Source organism: Grus americana, chromosome 2 (assembly GCF_028858705.1).
Source record: "Grus americana isolate bGruAme1 chromosome 2, bGruAme1.mat, whole genome shotgun sequence".
NCBI lineage: Eukaryota > Metazoa > Chordata > Aves > Gruiformes > Gruidae > Grus > Grus americana.
The window spans coordinates 29,705,860-29,718,252 of NC_072853.1; positions in this window are offsets into that span (position 1 = coordinate 29,705,860).

A 12,393-nucleotide genomic window follows, 5' to 3' on the forward strand; every position below is an offset into this window, starting at 1 on the left:
GTTGAAAGGAGAAAGGTGATGGAAGATGGATTGTTTGGAATAACAGAAATCAGCAAGATTAATATCCATACACATGGTGATGATGGTAATGATGATGATTATTACTATTACTATTGCTATTACTCCTGCTAATAATTCGAACTGTTCCTGAGGGAGAGACAATATATAGCATATGGCAATGAAGCATGCACCAGCATAGTTCTTTTTAAGGTGTGTTATTTTTACTCTCTAGAATTAAAAGACAAATACTGCTTTGGTATTCATGAAGGAATGATTAACTAGAGGGAGTAGTATTTACATGGAATTTGTTAAATTTAACAACAGTGTTACCTACAAAAAGTAATACTTTTGTAACCCCAAAGACATGACTAATTTTCAGCCCTTTTCCAAAAAATTACTAGGAAAAAAGGTGTATTGACTGATGTAACTCTTTTCAGATAGTTGATTACTATATTTAAGTCTGCACAATGTTCAAAAATGGTTTTCCAGCAATATCCAGTGTTGTTTCTTGAAACTTACTTCCAGTAAAATAACAATTTGAAAACACCGAAACATTCTAACTTGTGTTGAATACCTATAATAATATACTAATGTCAATTTAGCAAGACCAAGTTCCCTAATGATATTGATTTTATTATGAATTAAATGAAAAACCACATTTAGGAGGAGAGGGTTAACTTGCATTTCTGAAATATAAGTCTTTTATTTTCTTCCCTCTTTCCCAAGATACATCACATTAACTTTGTTAAGGAGCATGCTAGTCTTGCCATATTCAGGGAAGTCACAGACCAATTTTGTTGATTTGTTTTGGGATACAAGTTTATTTTCATATTTATTTTATGAAAGTAAAATGCAAAAAAAAGAGAAGTTAACAAAAGTGGAACTCTGTGAAACAAGAAGAGTAAAAGATTCATATAGCAACAAAGTGAGAGCTCGTGATTTTGGATACGTAATTTTTTTTGATGGTAACTTGCCTCGCATCTGAGTGATTTTATGCACTTGTGAAGGTTCAAGGTTCATCACTATTTGAAAGGGAAATGGTAAGAAAAGCAGGAGGAAGTGTAGATATTTTTGTGTAAGTAATATCCCTTTGAAGGCAGAGATAATCCAGAGTTATTCTGAAATAGTTCATTCATAGCAAACAACTGGGCTTTCTGCAAAGCTATGGCAGTCTGTTCTTGTCGAATTATATGAACCTCTTGGTAGTAATTGAATCAGATTTCTTTCCTAAAATGTTATGCATAAGAGTGATCCACATACTTAGCCTTTGCTGTTTCCAAGGTATTACTTTTAGTTTTTCAGCAGCAGTGCCTGCTGCACTACCAGTGAGCAAACAGCAAACATGAGACTTGGATAGCAGCTAAAATGTAATGCATTTTCAGTCAATCTGGATTACATTGTAATGGAGATGAGAAGGCATTTTCTTTTAAAAAGCAATACTTGAACGTACAGGTTTAGTGTAAAAATTACAATTTTTTTAGTATTTAAAAGATTTAAAATAATTCTAAAGTTTCAGTGGCATTTTTAATATACTGAAATACCTGCAAATAAATAATTGATAACAAGACTGAGCTGCAAGCAATGTTTTTGGGTTTTTTTATTGCAACCAACGTAACTGATAAAGCTGGATAGCCTCCAGTCAGAAGACTCAAGTCAAATGATCTTTGTGAAGGAATTTAATTTTGTAATCATTAGTTAGTGGAGTTGACTCTTTGTTCCATGATGGTCAGTTATTAAAATCTCTTCTGGTCTTTAGCGTTGTCAGTATTTCAGTTATGAAAGGGCAGCTTTCTTGTACTGCTGGCCTGGAAGGTCTGTGTGAGTTTAATGCGTTGTTTTTTTCTGTATAGTTTAATGCAAAATCTGCCATCTAAATTTCCAAATTTTTTTGTTGTTGTTGTTTTTCTCTTAAAAAAAACCCCCAAAACCAAAACGAAAACAAAAAACACCAAACTTCTGAAAATCACTGTTAGGAGATTGTAGAGCAACTGTAAAGTGGATCAGGGGAAGTCACTGTGTGGGGATTTTTTTCATTGAGTTCAGTCATTCACATACTGAGGAAACAAACTGACTTAGAGCTGGCCAGTAAACTGACTGGTTGTAATTTCTCTGATGTATATAATCCACTCAATGGCATGAGATGTTGACAATTTTGTGAAGATCTTTTTAAGGAGTGATCAAGATGTGCAGCAATAGTGTTTTGTTTTGTTTTTTTTTAATTTTGCTTTTAACACAAAATTAGTTTATTCTGATTTTTTTCCCTCTGTTTTTTTGCCTGAGGACTCATTTTCTAACTACTGTAGTTCTGTCTGACACGGTAGTGAAATTCCTGAGCATCTAGATTTCAAAAGCTAGTGAAGCTTTCAAAAGCTGGAGATATTAGTTTAGTTTAAATACATCAAGTCTTATACCTCATTGTTTTACATACATTTCTAAGTTCACTTTTACCCAATGCTCTCTTTGAGAGACTAAGGGCATGAAATATTACAGATTTAATTTTTCATTGCTTTTGGATGGGAGTACAGCTTGGAAGCAGGTCATTAATTAATTTCATGTGGCTTGCAGCCCAGAAGAAAGTGGGAAGAACAAGATACTGTATTAATGTGGCAAAGAGCAACCCCAATTGTATTTGTTATTATTGATAATGATAACTCATGGCTTTGTATAGGCCATAAATACCTGAATATATAGGGGAGGAGGTAAAAATTCTGCTCTATTGTTTTAAGAAGACAAAAAAAGTGTTTCAGTTTTTGCTTCACAACTGAAGTTTCATGTTGACAGAACAAGTGTTTTTCAGCTTAGCAATAATTTTAGTGTTGTCTGGTCTTTTTTTCTGAGATAGGATCCCATCACTACTGAGTATTTTTTCATATTAAGAATATAGGACCGTGCCTGACTGTGGAGGACAGGAGTGCAGCTGTTGTCATGCACCATGAATGTGTACACATATACATGACCATTTCAAACTCTCAAAACTCCCATTAAGTTGGTGAATGTCATGTGTAACAGGGAACTGACAGATTCTTTTCTGAAATTTTGGTATTAGTTATGTTACAATTCATAAATTACTGTGTTACAGGTAGAGAAGCCATTGAGCTGAGTGCGAGCATCATTTTTATTAGCCAAGGAGAAACTGCACCTAAACAAATTTGGACAAATTATGACTTGATCTGCACTACTGCTTATCTTGTAAAAATCATCCTATTGCAGCTAGTATTAACTTTGTATATGCTAGCAGATACCTCCTGAAAAACAGTTGGGTTGTTTTGGGTTTTTTTCCCCTTAGATTCAGACAAATTACTTGAGATAAATAGAATACTGTCTTCAAGCAAAATTTCTATAATGTTGGACAGTTACTGATATCAGAGTACCATTAGATTATGTCATTTTACTTTTTCAGGTTTATGACACATTTTGGTATTGGTCTGTATATTTCTGAATTTCTGATTTCGTAGAGACAGACTGTCTAACTGGTTTTCTTTCAGTGGAATTAGATCATTGTCCCCATTCTGAATGCTGTGTGACTTTGCCAGAATGTATCAGGTTTTTGCTCTTTCTGTGACTTCAAATATTGTCTGAGTAATAATCTGACTTTGTTTACCAGCATCCTTGAGTAGGTGATAGAACTCTTTTGGGAGACTTAAATTTCCAAAAGGTTTTATTTATTTTTCTTTCTGCTTATACTGTGTACTTCATAAGTGCATAAACTGAAATGTTTTGAGTTTTTAATAATCATCATTCTCATTAATGTGCCTGATGCTGTGCCCAAAACTAATCTTAATTGGTGCACTTCAGAAGATGTGTACTAATTGGAAAGAGTCCAGAGCAAACCAACAGATTTTATCAGACATCTAGAAAATGTGATCTGCAAGGAAAGACTGAGTTTGTTTAGGTTGTTTAGCATAACGAAAGAGAAAACAGAGAGTCTTTTCAGGGTAGTTATTCTTTGATGATAATTTGACCTACTCTTAGGGGCGGTGAACTATGCATTATTGGTAAGATTATTTGGGAAATAAGTCTTTTAAAAAGAATCTTCTGATGGAAATGCTGGGCTAGGACTTGAGAAATGTGCGCTCAGTTCTTGACTCTTTTGCCAATGTGGCCTTGGGAAATCACTCTGTTCTTTGATCTGCCAGCACTAACGTGTTAATATTTTTCCACTCTGTGTTGTTTATAGGGCTTAAACCAATTAGGACTTTGGCACTGAAAACACTTGGCACTCTGGCGTGCTTGGAGTTTTTGATTCTAAAATTGCTCCAAGCAAATCTTGTTCAGCCTCTGACTCTTTAAAATGTCTAAATTCACCTGTCATTTGGTTTCAAAATCCTCCAGGTGGTTTGCTGGATTTCTGCCTGTCTTTTGCCTAGCATTGTCTCAGTCTGAAGAAGTTAGAGACTAAGTCTTGCTTAACCTCTCTTAGGAGCAGGAACTGGTGCAACTCCAAGTTATTTCCTGTCATGCAGAGTCACTCTGTACATCTGCAAGAAGTCTAGAGACCTAAAATCTGTTGGTTTCAGGGCCCACTTTCATCTGGTTTCCAGTGTCTCAGACTTGCAAGTTCATGCCTTAAAATTATGCTGGTTAGGACATTTCATTGAGCCTGGGTTGTTCAGCAGCCAGCCAAAACTATTTCAGTTCTTCCACTGTTGGCTATAGATAAAGAAGAGGTTCTGGCAGCAGAGACCAACCCCAAGATCTCCCTGCTGAGGGATTTAATTGATAAGTTAATGTAGTTGTTGGCATCTGTGCCTAGGAGCAGCCTCCTGTTCCAGCATTGGATAGCCCACTTATGCTCCTGAGAAGTATAGCTGTGCTCTGCGCTTAGGATTTGCTGTTGATCAGCAGTATATGTCTCTTTGCTCAGTATGCAGGATCGACTTTGAGTTGCTTAAGCTGTCCAGACAGTACATGGGAAGAAATAAATCTTCATGTTAGGGCACCCTGTGAAGTGGCCGTGTACCTGGCAGTCTTTCAGTTTGTAGCTCTTAGATTGTGTACTCTGATGGTGGGTGAAGGGACTCATTATCTTGATTAAGACCTATAGGCATTGTAATACAAATTAAAACATACCTACATACCTACCTACCTCACCTATTTTGTAAGTAAAATCAAAGAGTAGAACATATTTGAAAGCTTCTACATTTTAATTGCTATCACTTCATTAGAATACAAGTGAGTATCGTTTGGTAAATATGTTTTGTCTGCAGCATTTCAGAGGCTCATTACTCATATGGAACTGTATTATCACTTTTATTCCCTATGAGCACAAAGCCTAAGTAGAAGAAAAAATGTTGCAGTAGTTTAAAGCTGTTAGAAGCCAGAGAGCTGGGTCAACTTTGTCCTCTATCGTTCTCCTCAGATGGTACATTCCCCATATTATCAATCTCAACATTTAAACAAAAGAAACAGCTGGCTAAAACTGAACCTAACTGTGATTAAGGTAATGCTGATTATGGTTGTACATGCATGGATCCTGTACCTCCTTGGTTGTTGTCGCTACTTTAAACTCTGGTTCGTACCCTTCCCGGTGTGTATAGCCATAGTTACTAACCAACTGCAGTAAACTCTTCAGCATTAGGGGTTTTGCTTAAAAATACTCTGGGATATTAAACCCTATATATGTATTTCACACCCAAAAATGAGGGTCTGTGTATTGTTCTGAGCTGCCATTTACAAAATTTAGTTGTCTGTTATTTCTCACAAAATGGCAATTCACTGCCTGTCCTGCTCCTGAGAAACAATGGAAACATCAGATGAGCTTAGCTTGCCTAGTGATCCTTACTGCTTAACTCTCCTCTACGGGCAAATCTTGTCTGATACCATTCATTGGGTGATATTTAAGAACAATATGGATCTTCCCATAGCAGTGATTTTCTTTTGGAGTTGGAAGTCCTGGCTGTCAAGAAAGGGGCTTCTGAGATTAATCCTGTATACAGTTCCTTAAGAAGACAGCAGACTTTTTTTTTCATTCTTGAGATAATTAGAGCAGCATACAGACTTAGTGCAATTCCAGTCAGCAATGCCCATTAGTAAACCACTCTTCCCACCATGTGTCAGCTTTGTGTTTGATTCTAGTATTTGCACTGGTTTTATAACCCTAGAGTTTAAATATCCCACTCCTAAAAATGCATATGGCATCCATAAAGTTGTTCCAGTAGATACGGAATACAGCAGCTTGCATCCTAAGTAACACAATAAAGAACTTTTTAGTTTCTCGATTTCCTGTTCACTATCCTATTTTCCTGCTAGGTCTCAAATCCAGTTCAGGGCTGTAGAGTACACAGTACTCCGAGTTCTTGCATGAATGGTTGCAATCTGTTTTAGTAACTTTTATTTCTTTTGGAGTTTGTTCCAAGAAATGTGGAGCTGCCCACTTCAAGGACAAGACTGGACAGCTAGATGGAATGTTTGTTCAAGGTCCGGCCCACACCTCTTGTGCAGTGAAACATTTGATTTGCTGAGAGACACTTAGATAAAATAGCATTTAGTGCACATGTGATTAGAACGAGTAGGTCTGATTGGAAAGACAAGCATTTTGATCCATGGGTTAATACTTTGGGCAAGGGTTTGGTTTAATGCAAAACTTGGCTTGTGCTTTGGTAAGGATAAAGTCCCGAGAGATTAAGATAAACTACAAACTATAACTTATTTGTCATGATTCAATAGCAAGGACTGATCTAAAAAGCGTAGGAGGAGAAAGCTGCACTGATATGATTACATTTAGACTGATAGCCTCTGCTTCACGGTGGAGGTTGTGAACTGCTACTGCTCTTTTTAAGAGAAAGACATTAAAAAAGCTCACACCTTTAAATGATAGACTCTTTGCATTAGAATGATAGAAATAAGGCTTTGATATGTAAGTCAGGACACAATTTTATGCAGTCACTTTTACTAGAATGCTTTAAGAGCAGTGGCTTTCACTGGTTCCAGTGGCTTTCACTGTTTGGTTTCAGAATGCATATATTGAGCCAGATGAGGAGGGTTCATGCAGCTGGGTCCCAATATACTAAATTGAATACATCTGTTTAATTAGTCAGATGGTCAAACCTCTGAACCTGAACTGAAATACACCTACTCAGAAGTGCGCTAATTGTAGGTTATGGAGACCAGAGAGGGAAGTAGTGATAATAGCGTTGGCAGAACTTCTCAGTTATCGTCTCCTGCTGACGAGGAGCGGTAGAGAAATTTGCTCAAAGAAATTGATAGCATCAGCCATCGGCACTAATGCATCTAAGGGTTCTAAGAAGATGTTCTCTTTTTCAGTCAGCTGCTCAGTGCTTTGTGACCTGCGCTGGGCACAGTGACCGTGCTGGTTCCCTACCTAGCACAGCAGTTCTTCCCGGCGTCCTCGTCGTGGCTGCTGCGGGACACTACAGCAGTCTGCCATGCTGGGCAGCTCGAAGGACAGGTTCGGGTTTTGCTCCTGTATACAGCTCACACAAACACAGCCACTTCCTCACCCCGGAGGTTCTAACCCTGATCCCACTGAATTCAGTAGGAGCATTGTCATTTTTTTCCGGTAGAGCAGAGTAGTGGACTATTACCTACAGTAGCTTTTACTGTATGTATTTATATGCTTTTGTTAAAACATTTGTTTCTTTTTTGTGCCATAAAACGATTTTATAACATATTGTTTGGAGTCATTTGGAATTTGTTTGTGGTTTTAATACATCTACAAAAATCATAATATTTGCTATAAATAAACTTCATCTGTTTTCTTTTGGCTCCTTTGGCTTCTGCACATTTGTAATAGTGTTAGTACTCCCTCTTCATGTAACAGATGATAGATAAAACACCAGTTTTGTAACAGTTATGATGGTTCAATCCTATCTTTTGCTAATATATATATATTTCATTAAACCACTTCTGTTGAAGCTCTGGTTGAGGGGGGAGACTTTTTAAAAGAATAATTTCAGCTTTTTGAATTTTTAAAATTTCCTTACTGAGGGCAGAAAATATGTGGCCTTCTTGTCTTTTTTTCTTGGTTTGTCCAGATAAGGGACAGCTTTTGTCCCCAAATTCTGCCGTACTCAAGCTTGTTTGGGTTTTTTGGTTAATGCAGTCACAGATTGTAAACAGCAGTGGTATAGTATTGTTATAGGTATAAAGAATTTTTATGAGCTTAGATCAGGCCTGTAATTATCTGAGTGCTTTCATTTGCCTCTTGTGCTGTACGATGTGAAGAGAATGTGGTACTTTTCCCGAAGAACTGGTGATCAATCAATTTAGTTAAAAATGTAAATAGCATTTCCTTTGCTATATTTGACATTAGTGGATTTTATTACAGATCTTTCAAATGTTTTAATTGTTCTTTACATTTCCACTGGAAAAAAGTGTTGTGAAGCAACATTTTTTAATTTGTTCTAGATTGCTTTACCCTGTGTTGGCTCTCTCAATTTCTAGCTGGTGTGTGACTCAATAGAAAATTTTGTAGTCAATGCCCGTGTGTGCGTGTGTACATGCATGTGCATATAACAAAACAGAAGTTTAAGAGAACAATACGGTGCAAAAGAAAAACAGTATATACATTTTCAATATAATACTAACGAGATAAAAATACTTAGTTTTTCTAGATTGGAAAACAAGAAAATATGGCCATTATTTTGTCAAGGACTTTGCGACTTCTCCCTGCTCCTTTTCAAGCTCAGTCTGAGTTGCTGTTACACGTTATAAGTAGCAAGTTAGAACACATAATGAACTTCCATAGATTATATTTTTGTTAAGTAATGCTTAAAAGCATCGGAGAGTTCCCCGTTCCCTGTATCTGCACAAGAGAACTGTCCCGAACCTGACAGAGATGAACATGCAGCAACTTGGGCTGTGGGTGAAAAGGGGCACGTACAACAAAGTTATAAGATCCTTTGTATGGAAATGACCATTTTCTTCCATTTCAAAAATATAACAATTAGTTTCACCGTGTTAGTATTTTCTTGATAATAAATAACCAGTACAGTTTTGTATGATATTTTCCTGTTAAACTTCACTGCATTATGCCACTGCTACATGTCAGTATTAAGACAACAAAAAAAGATTTCAGCAAGCTTTTTAAAATGCTGGTGACAACAGATTCCACCATGCCCGAGGATGAGAGCCACCCCTGGGTATGTGATTTTATGGCAGACAATAATTCCAAAGACAGAGTTAAAAAACAAAAACAGAAATTCTGCGATAATCACCTCCTTATGAGACTCTGCTTTTTAATCATTTTTAAGGTTAGAGTTTCAGGTTTGTATCTTCCAAGAGACTCAGAACTTTAAAGTTTCATTTTAACAGATGAGTTATGCTATAAAAATGGCACCTGTCAGTAGGCTCAAGAGTTATATTTATTGCAGTTATCTGTTGCATATTTTCAGAGCAATTAGGTTTTTTTCTCTTAACTCCTAGAGAAGCTCCAAACTAATAGAAAATAGAGTGTTCATTTTTCTGGCTTGCACACTAAGATGGGATTGTCAGTGACTGTTTTCCACATCTGGAATGTTTGCATTAACACTGCCAGCTGAGTTATGTGGGTTGGACTGTTGGTGTTTTGGTTTTTTTAATTGAAAGTCCCAATAAATATGAATTCCAAATAGGCAAAAGTTTCTGACTGTGTGTAATCGATATGGAAACTTTTACCTGGGTTCTTTGAGAGGTTTGTCGTGCTATTTCTTGAATCCTATTTCTTATGTTCTCTGTCATTTGGGAGATATCCCAATATATTGAATGATTTTCTGTATGTTTGAGATGAGTTTTTGTGTCATGTAAACCATTTTAACTGCCTGGTAGATATTCGTGCCATTTATCATGTCTTTTTTTTGTGATTTATATTACACCAATTCTCTGCAGCCTTTGGCAAAGCAATCCAGTTGTCCAGCACACATTGGACTTTGTCTTATCTCTTGTTTAAACCATTATAGTAATCTTCATGCTAACAGCTTTATAATTCTGATGCAAATCCAAATGATGGACAGCTATCACTCTATTGACATACTTTGGATCTGCTGTTTTGGTCTTAAATAGAATTGTTGAAGTATAATTTAGGCATGCCTAGTAAAAATAGACAGCATCATATTGTCATGTATGAAATAATATTAAGTTACACAATATTAGCTTTCATACCCATAAATGTGCACAATAAGCCAAGTATGGTATTGGATTGTTTTTCGTGTTACCTGAAAGTTGTGCTGGAATTGATAAAACCAGAATAAGTCTACTATTGTCAACTGACTCTGAGTGCAGAGGTAGTCTTAGGACCACACTCTGATATGATTCATCCTATAAATCTTCAGTTCCTAACATGGACACAAGCTGTCATTTGTGCGGGAAGGAGGGATCGGGCATGGGAAACGTCACACACTGCAGCCCAGTCCATCCACAGTTCAGTGCTGCTCAGCTGTTGGTGAGCAGATGGCAAGCACGTCAAGCCCGAGCTACAGCAAAGGATGGGAAGGAAAGATTGACAGTGCTCAGAGCTCAGCAGAAGCTCATTGCTGGCCCAGCTCTTCATCTCTCATAGAAGACACGGGCAAAGGGGCATAGTCAGCATAATCATATTGAACAAATTTGTCTGGATAGGCTTCGCCATTTAAGAGCGTGAACACAAGTTTCTGTTGTTTGTGAGGTACAAGGAGGAACAAGAAAAGTAGCTCATTGCCTCATATTCCCCTATCCTACAAATTGACATTATCATTAAGAAGTTAATGATGCTTGCAGTAGTGATTTTGGGATGCAGACTTCCATTGTAAGAGCTTGTTAGAGATGATATATGACCACATTTTTTTTTTAATATTTGTATATATATACACAGCAACATGAAGACTTACTAACAAGAGAGTGAAATAAATTTTATTATTTATAGAAAAAGTTGGTTGTCTGAGGGCTTATAACTTTAAAGTCCCAATTCCTTTCTTAGTCTATTGTTTCTCTTGCTTATTCTTAAACTGAATATAAGCAACGCCCAGTACTTCCTGTCCTTACTTAGCAAATATCTAGAAAGTTGTTTTGAAAAAAGCCTCAATCAACACTGATGCTGTCCTTTCCATAGTCTAAAGACCAGTTCTGCTGACAATGCAATCATGTAAGCTGCAATTCCTGCTCATTTCTTTCTGAGCCAACAGTATCCACAGACTGCAGCAATAGCAGCTGCTTATCTTCCCTGGCACAGAATGATTTAGGGTGGAGAGCAGATTCTTTCCCCTTCAAATCACTTCAGAAAATTCTTGGCAGAATGCCAGCTGATTTGTTTTGTTCAAGTAGGGAGGTTTGATTTATCAGTACAGAAAAATTATTCATACACTCTGCTGAATTGTATGAATTCAGTTTCTGTGTCCCAGACCAGTTGACTTTGTTATTCTGCTCACCACAATTTTTTTAAATGCAATTACTAAAAAATACAGAAAAATGTGAATTTGAGAGAATGTAGCCCTATTACTTTCTTCATTGCAGTTTGTGATATAGTTTGCAATTCAGGTGTGAATTGGAAAGTGTTGGTCACGGATTAGACTGGGAAATACAAATTAAGAAATGCAAGCTAGTAAAAGCAGTGCGGGGAAGCAACTACACATGCCAAATTGAAATTGCAATCAGCAAATCTTACAGTTCAGTTTCTTTTTTCTTTTTTTTTCCCCCTTCTGAATTACTACATCTCCTAAACAAAGAAACCTCAATATAGAGATAAGATTAGTATTATTTTCTTATACACTTATTTCTTTTTGGTCAATTTTTGGTCAAGAAAACTCTCTGAAAGTATTCTTAAAAACACTAATGTAAGGTTTTCTGAGATTCACAGTAAATCAAAATATTAAAAATCTTCTCAATTTTCTATTAAATTAGTGTGAGATGTTCTGGGATATAACTCTTTGGTTAGGTGTACAATTTAAGAACTGTGGGTTTAGCTATAAAAATGGTAACATTTTCTAATTTTTTTTGTATGTATGCATGTGCAATTGTATATATTATAGAGATATATTATATCTCGCTTCTTAAAACTATGATGCCTGAATGTTTTCCATAACTCTGAGGTGTTGACATCAGATATATTTTATTCTTCTGTCTACGCAGCAGGAAATGGATTTTATTTCTGTATCGTATTACTGGAGGCATAGTCAGCTGAAGATTGAGATTTGCTGCTGTGCAGCCTGAAACTAAGGAGTCACGCAGAAAATTAAGGTATGGCCTGTTTCAAAGATAAGAGGGCAAATACTTTGAATGGAGTAGGAAGACAGAAGGTTGATATGGCTTTCAAAATCCTTCCTTTTTCTTCAGCAGAATTAATCTTGTCCTGCTACAGTCTGGCTTCAACTGTTCACTCTATTTTTAGTTACTGATCTTAGCCAGGTCCTCAAATAGCTCAGAGCTGGTGTTGTTTGTGTCTGATGTAAAACTGATACAGACTTGGCTGGTATTTTCATTCAT